Source organism: Cervus elaphus, chromosome 24 (genome assembly GCF_910594005.1).
Source record: "Cervus elaphus chromosome 24, mCerEla1.1, whole genome shotgun sequence".
In the NCBI taxonomy this organism is placed as follows: Eukaryota; Metazoa; Chordata; class Mammalia; order Artiodactyla; family Cervidae; genus Cervus; species Cervus elaphus.
The window spans coordinates 47,019,427-47,032,892 of NC_057838.1; the positions used below are offsets into that span (position 1 = coordinate 47,019,427).

At 40.8% G+C, this 13,466-nt stretch overlaps 1 protein-coding gene and 1 non-coding gene across 19 annotated transcripts in view; one reads left to right on the forward strand and one right to left on the reverse strand.

Annotated features, from left to right (window-relative positions):
• The window catches only part of MAGI1 (membrane associated guanylate kinase, WW and PDZ domain containing 1), a 633,420-nt gene that overhangs the window by 170,375 nt on the left and 449,579 nt on the right, over positions 1–13,466 (forward strand). The gene's annotated exons all lie outside the window — the stretch shown is intronic.
• On the reverse strand, positions 8,236–8,342 carry LOC122683409. The gene has a single exon (XR_006337746.1). It is a non-coding gene; the product is annotated as a U6 spliceosomal RNA (small nuclear RNA).

The following is a 13,466-nucleotide window of genomic DNA, read 5'->3' on the forward strand; positions in this document are numbered from 1 at the left end:
GTTGGGATGTGTGGAAAGGAAACAGCATCAGGCAGCGTGCAGTTTGGACTAAATTGGATTGGGCATTGGAGTTCATTCACTTAGTGCTCTTGTAGATACTTTATTAGATAGGATCTTAAGTGTTTGTCACCACCTGCCATTTGATTTTAATTTCTGTCACCTGGGTTTTTTTTTTTTTTTTTTTTTAAAGATCGGATGGAGGAAGTAGGCATGGAAAAGCTGAACCTGTGAGCTATTTAATTGATACTGAAAGTTTAGTATGCAGAGGGCTGTTGGGATGGGTCCTGCATTCTGTCCCTCTGGAGTCTTCAGTTTTCCTTGCTTTTCTTCTTTCCAAATGAGAATTGCTAGTCTCCAAGCTCTCCCTGTGCCTGTGCTATCCGCTGTGGTGCCCATTAGCCACATGGGTCTATTTAAATTGAAATATAAATTGATGAAAACTAAAAAGAATGAAAAGACCCTCAATCCCTCCAACACAATTGCCATGTTTCAAGTGGTCTATAACCACGTGTGGCTGCCGTGTAGGACAGTGCGATGTAATTGTTTCCATCAGTGCACAAAATTCTGTTGGACATCACTACAGACAGTAAACTCTGAGAGAGCAGACGGCCTCTGTGTGTGTGTGTGTGTGTGTGTGTATGTATATGTACATGTGCATATGTACATATTAATTCCATCGTCTTTAGTGCAGAAATGGGGGTGCCTGACTGTGAAAAGCTCCCAGTGACTATCCTTTGCACAGTGAGTTAGGAAGGAGAGGTGAATGAAGGGATTTCGTTCTCCATGTGCTTGGTTTAATGCTGTGCTTTTTTTCCCTCACTCGAACTGATGTCCCCAGTGAGGGTAATGCTTTCCAGGAGTGGTTCTATGCATGTGCCATCTGCCCCCTTCTGACTTCACTTATTTAATTACATTTCCTCCCAGTTCTTCAGAGCTGTTTGATCTTTTGCCTGAAGGTCTCAAAGCAAACATTTCACAGGCCATTTTCTGTCTTTTGGACTTACATTGGGTCCTACTCCTAATGTCATTTTTCTTTGAGCACGTCCTGTACGCTGGGCACTGAGTGTGTTAGGTCAACAATTTAATGCAATCCTTGCATTCTTCATGGGAGGTATATTCTCTTGGAGTCCCCATGGGAAAGCTGAGGACTGCCAGGATAAGAAGCTTGCCCAAGGTAGGCCAGCTTTGTAGAACGCGTCAGATCTAGTGGTCACATCCTTATCGAAGAATTGAAAGCCACCAGACTGGACCCTCTTTCACTATACCCTGATTATTGCTTTCATTTCTGTAAATATTCTGATTCCTCTTGGAAGTACCTGGGGCTCTGTATCATTTAAGATTAATTGTATTAGTATCATTTAGGATTAATTGAATTAATATCATTTAGGATTTATTATATTGGGGTGATAATGCAGAGACCCTAAAATGGTAACCTATACAAGATTGACTTTTTTCCCCAGGAAATGAGAAGTCTAGGCAAAGGTGATCTGGGGTGTTTAAAGCCCATTGTAATATGATTTTTTGTTTTCTATTCTGCTGTTCCTGAGTTAGGCTCTTCTCTCCTTGAATGAGACTCCTGGGTCAAATTCAAGGTAGGAGGGAGCAAGAAGGATGGGAAGGGGGGTAAGATTACATGACAGCTGTCTGTCCTGTTTTAAGGAAGTTTTTGGAAGTTCCACCCAGTGACTCTGCTGGCACCTCCTTGGCTTTCCCTCACTGCAGGGGAAGCTGGGACATGTAGTCTTTCATCTGAACATCCTTCCCCTAGTGACATTGACCTTCTACCCACAAATACTAGGGGAAGAATGAGTATTAGGTAGGCACCCTGTAGCCTGGCTCAACCGCATGCTTTTATTTCCATTTTGGAGGTTGTGAATGCATATTCCATGGATGTGGGCAGGTTCTATTCTATAAGCCCAGACCTTAACTATTTATTTTTATCCTTAAGGATAGGCATACCCTCTCCAGCTGCAGTCAGCACATCCCCTCTTGTATAATGCCCGGCACATGTGCTTGTTTATGGTCACCTTCCTGGTTCCTGCAGACACTTGAGTCTCCAGCCCCTGATCAGAGGATGCTATTCCCATCTTTCAGGTGCTACACTTTTCCCTAGATTGTGGGGTTTCGTTGTTTTCTTTGCAGTACCTAGCAGCTTGTGGGATCTTAGTTCCCCTACCAAGGATCAAACCCAAGTCCTCGGTAGTGAGAGCATGGAGTCCTAACTACAGGGCCGTCATGAAACTCTTAATGATGGGCTTTTAACAGGTATTTCCCTTTTCAGGGATGTGACCATCTGTCATGGCTTATCATCCAGGGGGTATGTGGGAACTGCCCTTCATAGTGCAACCTAAATAGTCGGTTGACACAGCAGACAGCTTGATTTGTAGATCTCTGCTGCTTTTGTGAAACCTGTGGCACAGAGCACCCTCTGGGGGGATGTTGCAAATTACCCTGAATAGGATTTCCTGGAGTGGTGTTTTTAAGACTAGCTTTAAGCTTTTCTGTGACTATATTTGAAAGTTACCCATGTTGTAGAAAAGATGATTCTCCGAAGTCTAGCCTTTTTAACCACTTTTATTTATATGGTGGCCTTTTTTTTGTATGAATCATATGGAAACAGCGATTCCTATAGTATAGGAATTACAGTATAGGAATTCTTGAGCTTTTTGAGTGGAGAGGGGATGCATGTGATTCACTTCATTCATTGAACCATCCATCCATCCATCCATCCATCCATCCATCCATCCACCCATCCATCCCTCATTCACTCATCCAAAGATCTGATATTTTGTACGTTCAAAGCACACTCTTAAATTACTGGTTTGGCAAAATCCTTGAGTGCAAGAAAGCACACTGCGTTTGTTTATGTTGCTTTGTTTTTAATCTGCTTAATTTTTTTCCCCCTAAATGAAAGGTTAGACTTTTCATATAACCAATCTATTTTTATCAAGGGCATTTCTGAGAGGTCGTGGTTTAGAAAACCATTTTCTTCTGTAAAGCTTTCTGCTTTTAGTATTAGCTATAAGATATGCCAGGCAAATCATTTTATCTCAATTTCATAAAATATGTTCTTGTAGAGATAGAGACTGCTTTTCTTTCCTTGTCATCCAGTTACCCTTTTTGGACACATCTTAAGGTTTATTTATTGATTCAGAAATTCATTGTATGTTTCTCTAATATTAAGTCGATGGGGGAGGACATTATGGACAGAGCAGATTAATGAGTAAGGGTTAGATGTATCAGAACTTGCTAGCATCCAAGAAAAGTGTAGTGTTTTAAACTTTTGATAGTGAGGCATTTGAAGGATGGAGTGTGCGTTAAAAATATTATCAGCACAGGGTATGCATAGGAGAATGAGCTAAGATCTTGCTCCTGCCAGGAACTCACTTATCTGTTTCTTAAACATGCACTCGTAGGACTCTTCGTATCACACAACAAGGTAATGCTCACAGTTTCCACTGAGCTGTTCACTACATCCATGTTGTGTTGGGCCAACTAGAGATTGTCATCAATATTAAGACACTTCTTTTTGAATCTTGGGTTACAAATCAACAGAGGATCTGGTGGTGTGCCTCAGAGTAGAGACCACAAATATTTTCTTGTAGTTTACCATTTATTTAAAACATGGGTGTAAGGCATGTCTTCTGTTTTTTTTCTTGGTAATGGACATGTGTGTGTACACACATGTGGTGTTTGTTTTTACTTATTAGGTATGAGCATCACACTTTTACCCAGCATCCTAAAAGTGTTTGATCACTGTCCTCCTCTTACTTTTCTGGGCAGGCTCAAATCTGATGCTGACCAGGGCCGGGAATTCCATCCCTGTCAGCCTGCTGTTCCCCTGACTGGGTGCTGTATCTCCTCATGGAAGCCACCAGGAGAAATACCCTGGTCGGGATCTCTTCCTTGTGCTGGGGTCCAAAAGGAGGGCAGTTGTAGGTAGTGTTGACCCGTGAACCCTTGATATATAGGCCAGTCGTAACCCCACCTGGTAGAAGAATCGACTACTTGGCTTGGGCCCCTGTGTTCTTGAGCCCGCAGGTCAATTTATTCTCTTTTAAAACCTTAGAAACCTTCTCTATAGAATCTCAGCTTTTGGCCTTCATCCACATTGCTCTCAAATTCTTCTCCTTTTCCTCTTTCTCTTGTAGATCAAAACTCTGCAGCTTCTTCTTTCTTTTGATGCTTATATCTTCATAATTTTTCACTTAAACTTTGTTTTTTTTAATTACTGAGTATAAACACATGATTTCTGCCAGCATAATATATTTTAGAAAATATTCCCGAACATATGTGGCCATGTCAGTATATATATATATAACTTAGCCTAACAGATTTCCCCCAACATAAGTTTACAAATATACACCCCATTGCCACTACCCAACAAAATCCAAATCAAGCAGTAATGTAATATTTATAAATCACTGAAATGGGAGAAAATAAGATAAAGAAATTTACAGAAATAAATGAGATCACTTTCATGCAGCTTTTATTAGTACGCAAATTGCTTCTGTAAATATGATCATCTTTGATAGTTTTGCAGATCCTACCATGGGTGGTAGTTTTATCTCTGACTGGAGATTTAGCTACTCATTTAGTGAAGCACTGCAGAGTGAGCCCTTCCTGTGTGCCAGGCCTAGTTCTAGATACCAGGCACATAGTACGTCATTAACAAAGCAAAGTCCCGGCCTTCTAGTGGGGATTGTTTAAAAATAAAGTAAGTGTGATTGTGCCTTTGAGGGGTTCAAGGCCTCGCCTAGGTTCATGCAGCAAGTTAGGGAGGGCGAGAACACTGCATCCTAGATGTTTCTATGTCAGCAGTTTTTCTTCTGTAGTCTTGTTTATCAGTTCTTTCCACCTGTGTACCTCTGTAAAAACAGCATGAAAAACTCAACTACTTTGACTGCTTTGAGTTTTTTTCCCCTCAAAGTTCATCCAGAGTTTATGTGGTATTCTATTATATATCTTTGTTTGCATATGAAGCTCTTTTAGGTGATGTAATGTCCCTCCTTTTATCTCTACACTACAGGAAGATATTTCTTGGTTACTTGATGCTTCAAAGATGTCTTTTCTTTACTGCATGACCCAACATCCTGGTTTGTTCTGGACTGAGGGGACTCTTGGGATGTGTGACTTTCTTAACATAGAGACAGTGCTGGACCATCCTGGTTTGTCTGGGACTGAGTGGTTTCCTGGGTCTGTGGGACTTTCAGTGCTTAAACTGGGTAAGTGTCAGGCAAAATGGTACTTGTTGGTCATCCTAGATTGCATACCGGAAGTGGGAGGGGGCTACATTTATCTCAGTTTGTAGCACATCACAAACATGCCGGTACATACTCTTAGAACGTTCTACAAATAGTTACATTTAAATTAGCATTATTATTATTTTTTTAAATAGAGAAATAAGTTTGGCTGCTGATACTTTACTTGCTTCTTGTTGCTAAGTTGTGTCCGGTTCTTTGTGACCCCATGAACACAGCACACCAGGCTTCTCTGCCCTTCACCATCTCCCGGAACTTGTTCAAACTCACGTCTATTGAGTCAGTGATGCCATCCAACCATCTCATCCTCTGTCGTCCCCTTCTCCTCCTGCCCTCAATCTTTCCCAGCATAAGGGTCTTTTCTAATGAGTCAGCTCTTTGCATCAGGTGGCCAGAGTATTGGGGCTTCAGTTTCAGCATCAGCCCTTCCAATGAATATTCAGGGTTGATTTCCTTTAGGATTGACTGGTTTGATCATTATTTTTTAAGCAGAGAAACAGGGTAATATAAATAAGTTTGACTGGTGATATTTTGTCTCACTTCTAATGTTAGTTATTTTGGAGAAAAATATGATACGGCCTTTGAACTATGTTAGTGCATAATTGATACATTGATTTTAGGTACGTATTCATGCTTTGTACCTTACTAGTCAAGTATCTTATTTATCTGTACTGCAGAGACATTCTCTACAGTCTATGTGTGTTTGTATTTGTGTGTATTTTCCTTCTATACTGAGAATTTTCAATGAAGGGAAGAAAATGAACTTAAATTTATAAAGAGATAAATACAGTTTGTAGTAGGGAGCGGAAGAATAGCAGCTCTGTAATTTAGTGTCGAGGCTTGGGTTGCTGGACCTTGACAGTCCTGAGTTTTACCCCTGCCGCATGCAAGCCAGATGCTCTTGGCTGAGTTGCTTAAACTCTCGCTGACTCTGGAGGAAAGAGCTCATTTCTTTGGGATTAAATTTCTGTAGGTTTCCAAACACCCACATCGAATCTTTAGCGGAACCTGGAAAGAAGGAAAAGAGAAAATGTTTATTGGGTTATATTTTAGTTCTGCTAAATCTCTTCTGTGTTAGGTGTGAAGAAAAAAATATACCTCTAGTTTATCCTGGGAACACCATTTAACCATTTGTATATGTTTGGCGAAAATGTGTATTTCTTACCAAACAATCAAACAACAACAAACACAACAACAAAAAATCAGTTATTCATTGACTACTTATGGACATCTTAACTTTACTCCTTATAATTAACTTATAAAAGTGGTCTATCAGTTGGTATTGTCTAAAGTAATAGATGCAACCAATCCCCCAAATACCAGTGCTGCCAAAAAAACAAAAACAAAAACACAGAAAAGAAAGAAAAAAGACTTGCTTTTAGCTCAGGATACTTATGCATCAGTTGAGTCAATGAGTGGGGAGTGGTCCTGCTCACTGTAGTCACTCAGAGCCTTAGAGAACTCACCCTCCCTGGGTGGTTTTGAATCTGGAGTTGAGTTTGGAGTAGACACAGTACACTTGGTTTCTACATACATCTGATGGGCTAGAACCAAACATATGCTCTCCTACCCACCTCTCACTTACAGAAGAGGAGACCGGGTAGTTAACCCTTTCATGTCTTCACTGGCAAAGGGCAAAAAATAGTTGGTGAACTATTCTGATGTCCACCACATCTGGAAATCTCTATTTGAAGATGAGGGGCAAAGAGACTAAGAAAATTTAAGTAAATTGATCTAGAGCATCCTGCTTGCAGGTGACAGGACTCAGTGCAGATTTTTTTTTGGAGGAGAAGGTTCTGTTTATTTGGCCATGAGACTTCCCTATTGGCTCAGACAGTAAAGAATCTGCCTGCAGTGCAGGAGATGCAGGTTTGATCACTGGTTCCGGAAGATCCCCTGGGGAAGGGAATGTCTACCCACTCAGTGTTCTTGCCTTGAGAGTTCCATGGATAGAAGAGCCTGGTGGGCCACAGTCCATGGGGTCACACAGTCACAGACGACTAAGCGACTAACACTTTTGTTTTCATTTGACCACACCATATGGTATGTGGGATCTTAGTTCTTGCCCAGGAATTGAACCGACACCTCATGGAGTGGAAGTTCGGAGTCTTAACCACTGGACCACCATGGAAGTCCCTGTCTCTGTATAAATTATAAGATCATTTTTTCCCTTTATTGAAAACTCTCAGAAGAGAAGGGACACACACACACAGATACAATGTAAGTTGAGTAACTCTACCAAAAAAGTGATTTTCTTTGTACAAAGTATGCCTCAAGTTATTTTCAATGTATTTTAATTAAAATTTGCCTCTCAGCTGTTTGTAAGTGTTATTGTAAGCTGAACACTAGTAGGTCTGTGGGACCAGGGGTAAATGTATTTAAGTGCTGAAGTAGATTCTCAGTTCATAGAACGCCATCTGAGCATCTTATTAAGGGTGTTCAAGCCTCGCATGGGATGTGAAACATTCTAGGTCACTTGACTTTGCTTCATCCACCTCTTTAATTCTCCCATATGTTTCCCCTTTGGTTTTCTTTTCTCCTTTATTTTTATTAGTTGGAGGCTAATTACTTTACAATATTGTAGTGGTTTTTGCCATACATTGACATGAATCAGCCATGGGTGTAAATGTGTTCCCCGTCTTGAACCCCCCTCCCACCTCCCTCCCTATCCCATCCCTCTGGGTCTTCCCAGTGCACCAGCCCTGAGCACTTGTCTCGTGTATCCAACCTGGACTGGCGATCTGTTTCACACTTGATAATATACATGTTTCGATGCTATTCTCTCAGATCATCCCACCCTCGCCTTCTCCCAGAGTCCAAAAGTCTGCTCTGTACATCTGTGTCTCTTTTTCTGTCTTGCATATAGGGTTATCATTACCATCTTTCTAAATTCCATATATATGTGTTAGTATACTGTATTGGTGTTTATCTTTCTGGCTTACTTCACTCTGTATAATGGGCTCCAGTTTCATTCAAAAATATGGAACACTTCACAAATTTGCGTGTCATCCTTGCGCAGGGGCCATGCTAATCTTCTCTGTATCATTCCAATTTTAGTATATGTGCTGCTGAAGGGAGCACCCATTTGGTTTTCTAATGCTCGAAACCATTCAGGATAAAACACAGTTCTCATGGTCACCATACTTTCAGTTACTTAGACAGAGTTGGACAGAGTGGATTTCTTCAGACTTGTGTCTCCTTGTTGATGCTTGGTTTGAGTTTACCAAACATCCTTCCTATCCTTTGGGTAATTCTTACCCTCTGGTTATCTCTTTTGTGCTTCTACTGGGCAAAGGTATTTAGGACTTCTGAGCTACCGAAGGTGTACTGAACTTTTAACTGTTTAGCTAATGTTTGAGCTCTTGTGTGTCCAGTATAATTACACCTATATTTAGTAGGATTTCCAGCCAAGGACAATTTCAACTTGACTGCAGTTAGTTAATAGCATTTAGAGATAGAAGTCTTAAAACAAAACAAAACTGGAACTTCTCCATTTTCATGTACATGTATTTGGATGAATCATCATTGTGGTCATCGTGACGAAGCAAATCATAGTATAGCAGTGAGGACCATAAAAACAGGTAAAACAGTATTTAAATCCCTAGTTCTGGGTTAAGTTTTTAATTCAGGCTGAGCCTCATTGTTCTCACCTGTTAAATGATGACATGGACAGTACCCAGTGGAGTTATATTATCAGAAGCATATTTACCTTAGAGGAAATTGTTTCCCCGTCCTCAGCACGAATGCATGTTGTGGGTGGTTCCCCACGCCGTATGGGTTCAGAAGTGCTCCAGCTGAGCCGGGCGTGAGTCTTTCCAACTCATGTGCTTTGACAGAAGCTCTATATTTAAGAGAATGCTCTAGAGGTGAGAGTATTTCCATGTGGATAAAAACTGAATTCGTTCAGCACTTGAGTTAGAATTATGAGATAAATAATTCGTAAAGATTGCCTTCTTTCTTACGTGGATAACCCTGACAGAATATCTTCCAGGTCTTCGTTTTATGGTTCAATGGAATGTAGGTTTTAGAGGAGGGAAAAAACCACCAGGTGGTGCCAGCCATTTTCTGATGCAGAAAGAAGACAACTCAGCTAAGGAAATTTCCATCCGGGATACCCTTAATAGTTTGGGATCTCTTAAGGCACTCAGCCATCTGCCTCAGATTTAATGTTATTAAGTACTTTGAAATTCTTGAGCTTTAAATTCCTATGGAGAAGACTCTCTCTGACTTGTGATCTGTCATGCTACACTCTTCTAGCTGATTGGAGTTTTGTATTAACAAAGAAAAAGTAGTTGCCTATAGTGATCAGCTGTTGCTTTTTTGCATAGCCATTTCATTATGCGGCAATGTTTAAGTACTTACTCTCAGGGTAGTAAAAATTTGGTTCATCAAATTATTGTGTTAAAATCAGTATAAACAAATAATGCTTGGTGTTTAGTAAGATAATTCTACTCTGTAATCTGTAGGGAGAACAAATCAGTTTCCCTCTTTTATTTAGGAAGGGGAAAAAAAGGCCCTGGAGGATGAAAAGATCAGATAATTATATTAATTAACCCATCCGTCCTTTCACATATTAAATGCTTCCTTCCGGAAGCGATGTGGTCTGCTGGCTGTAACCTCAGACCCTGCAGGCAGATTGCCTGGGTTTGAATCCTTGCTCCAGCGTTTCCTAGCTGCCTTGGATAGAAGTCCCTTGACCTCTCAGTCTACAGTTATCCCATCTGTTTTGGGGATAAAAGGACCTAGTTTGGGGTTGTTGTGAGCTACAAATATGAAACTTTTTTTTTTTTAACAGAATAAATGCTCAAAAGACATTGGTGACCATGAATGTTGGTACTTTGATCCCAGTTGCTACCTAGGATTATTACAAGGACTCTCAGGGAGCCAGAGACTCCATCGCAGTTTCACTGCTCTCCTGTGCCATTGGTGGCAGAGCATCATTTAACTCTAACAACCCAGAACATCCAGAGCGTGAACCCCATTTTGCAGATGAGGAAATGTTGCTGAGAGTGGTTAAATAACTTACTAGACCAAGCTGCATCCAGCCTCTCAGTGTTGCTATAGATTTAGTGTTGTAGAGTCTGGGGTGAAGTTTACCTTTTCAGCTATTGTTCACTTGAAACCATATTGTATCAGGGCTTGTCTCATCCTAGAATGACACTGGTTTTTAGTCAGCCCCTAGTCAACTTTGGAGCTTCCTATGAGCGTCTTGAAAATAACACTTTTACCTAAACACTACCTTCTGTTCATGTGAGGATGAGGCTAGGAGTCCTGCATTTATAGCTGCCTGATCTCCTGTTCCCTCGCCCTCTATGTCTGACCACAGCACAAGTCAGTTTCTCTGGGTTCAGAACTGGCCAAATGAAGGACTAAAGGTTACTACTTCTGATTTGTAGCTTTGATTCCCAAATTTTTTATAAGGAAGATTTATGTGTGTGTGTTTTTTTTTTAATCACAGCCTTCTACTTACTTTTTATCTTTTAATTCAATAAGGAGGGCAAAAGGATTGGATAGGTTTTGTATGTTAATCTGTCTCTAGGCCATAAGGTCAGTAACATATTGGGTGATATCATGAATGATCTTGGAAGTAAGATAGCAAAGCTTACCCTTTGTAAAACATGGTGAGCTCTGAAGCTTGCTAGAAGGAAGGAAGGGTGGAATTATAGAGAAGCATTTTGCTATAGTCCAAATATTTCTTTCAGCAGGAAAAAATATTAGGTTAAAAGTACACATGTATAAAATTCAAGGGAAAGAGAACGAAAAAGAGGAGAAATTTGTGAATTTGTTTACTTGATTAAATAATCTTTTATACTTCCTCCCTTAGAAGAGTATAAATTGTGGTGTTACAAATGCTGATATTATTTATTTGTTATGTCTTAAGAAACCCAGGAGGGAAAAATCAACTTCTTCCTTCTCTTTGGGAAACAGCTCCATAACTCAGGGCTGTGACATTTGTTTTGATGTTAGGGAAATGGTAATAAAAATTTGATTGAGGCAAAACATTTCTGTGGGGGGTGGGGAAGGTATGGGGCAAGAACTAGAAAGGTAGAAATAATTCTGCTGCTGAATGTTTAAATATTGAGTTATTTAAATATTTAATTACCAGGATTGGCTTCCTTTATATCTATATTATCACCCTTAGATAATGATCCTGTTTTCGAAATGAGCCCCCGATGTCACTCAGGTGTTTTGAGTTGGCTCTCTTCAAGCCAGTTGTAATATGAAATATGTACGTGAAAACCCCCTTCACCTCCTCCCTCAGTCACTCCTGGATAATGTCTGGACACATTTTTGATGAACCTGTGGTGGTGGGGGATGCTCCTGACAGAGGTGAAAGATGCTGCTAAACATCCCATAGTGCACAGCAAAGCCACAGCAGTAGAGAATTCTCCAACCCCAAATGTCAACAGTGTGAGGGTCGCAGAGTCGGATACAACTGAGTGACTGAGCCCGCACACAGCACAGAAGGGAGTGTGAGGTCTGGGGTTATGCGGGTTACGCCTTTAAGCAACCAGAGAGCAAATCAGATAGGAGCAACATAGCAAAGACCATCATAGGTTAGCATGCTGACAAAAACCACTCTTGTGTCTCTAAAGGAGAAAAAAGTATAGAAAGAAAATGACAACATGTTTTGAGTCATTTTGTGCTTTACAGTCACCTGTGGTTTTTAGGCCACAGGTAAATGCTCATTGTTACCAAGCAGCAGGATCTTGGCTGGAGCTTGGATGAGCAGCTGGTTGCAGGGGCTACAGATTTCATACAAGCAAAGGATGAAGACCCTGCTAGTGTGGTATTCCCTTGTGGTGAGCCGGAGGAATAGAGACAATGGTGGTCTGACTTTGCAGGTGTGTGGGTGTTGGAGAATGGGGCTGAAAGAAATCCAGGAGCCCTGTCTTACCTGCGGGAGGTTGTTGCATTTTCCCCCTCTTTCCACTTCAGCGTTGTGCTCTGTCTTCTCTCAGCAGGCACTGCAGCTGGTGTTGACCTGAGGCTTGTTGAGCCAGCTGCTGCAGAAACACCAAACAGGTCCCGGGACGGGGGAGGCAGGGCCAGGGAGGCACACGTCTGCCTTGGAGACATACATTTGCCTGGGATTAGTCCTAGTAGGAAGTGGTTCCCATGTCCCACCTGTGCTGCCTTGGAGCTGAGATATCATGCTTGTTTCACAAGGAAACTGATCTGATTCCATTTTCCCGTGTGTGTGTGTGTGTTTAAAAATTTAACTTTGTTAGTCATTTTTTATCAAAGTATAGTTAGTTTATTAGTGATCTTGATTTTTTCTGTGTTGACATCTTCAGCCGCTGTTGTAGTTTTAGAGATCGTTTAAGGAGCTAGAAAAACTGCAAGAACACTGCACTATGCCTGCAGAATTCGATTAGTCTCTTGGTTACCTGGGGCTAACCAAGGTAACTGTCAGTAGCTGGGGTTGTTTACTCTCCTGATTGTAATCTCTCATGCAGAATTTTCAGATTTTCCAATGAAAAAGTTATCCTCCCTTGGCTTTGTGATGTTGTGTATAGTTCCTTTTACCTCTTACGTGGGGCTGGATTTGCCTCGCTTCAATCCTGGATTCCACAGCCTGCTCTAGGCATCACTGAGCTGGTAGACCAAAGGAATATGTACCTGACACTGCGTGGGTGATGTGGCAGCAGCCGCCCAACCAGAGTGTCCTGATGTTGGGCCCTCAGGTTGAGCACCGTGGTTGTGTGTGGGTGTGGACTTCAGTTTGCCTTTCTTCTGTTCTTCATGGTACCAATTTCATTATTAAAGCAGAAATAAGCAAGAAGCCTAATATAATCTTCAAGGGAAGAAACAGGGTGGTTGAACAGAAGGGCTGCATTTTGTTTCTAGGCACAAGCTGGGAGAGCCTATGTATGGTGCAGTGGGTGCTGAAATTGTAAATATAAATCATTAAATCTGCCAAATAATGATCTATAAATACATAGTGTAAAATAAGAATACTCTCATTTACATTTAAATAGTTTAGATTTCTTAGATTTTACTATAAAAATGTAATATTAATGCAAATATTATTTGGCAATGAAAGCAAATATACTAGACAGAGTTATTAATTTGTTATACACAGTCATCTATTTTTAAATATTGGCTTATCATGAATGGTCTTTATCATACTTATGAGCCCTATTTGTTAAAGTGGCAAGAACCAGAGACAGGAAATGGAGATTCACGGAATTAGAAAATGCA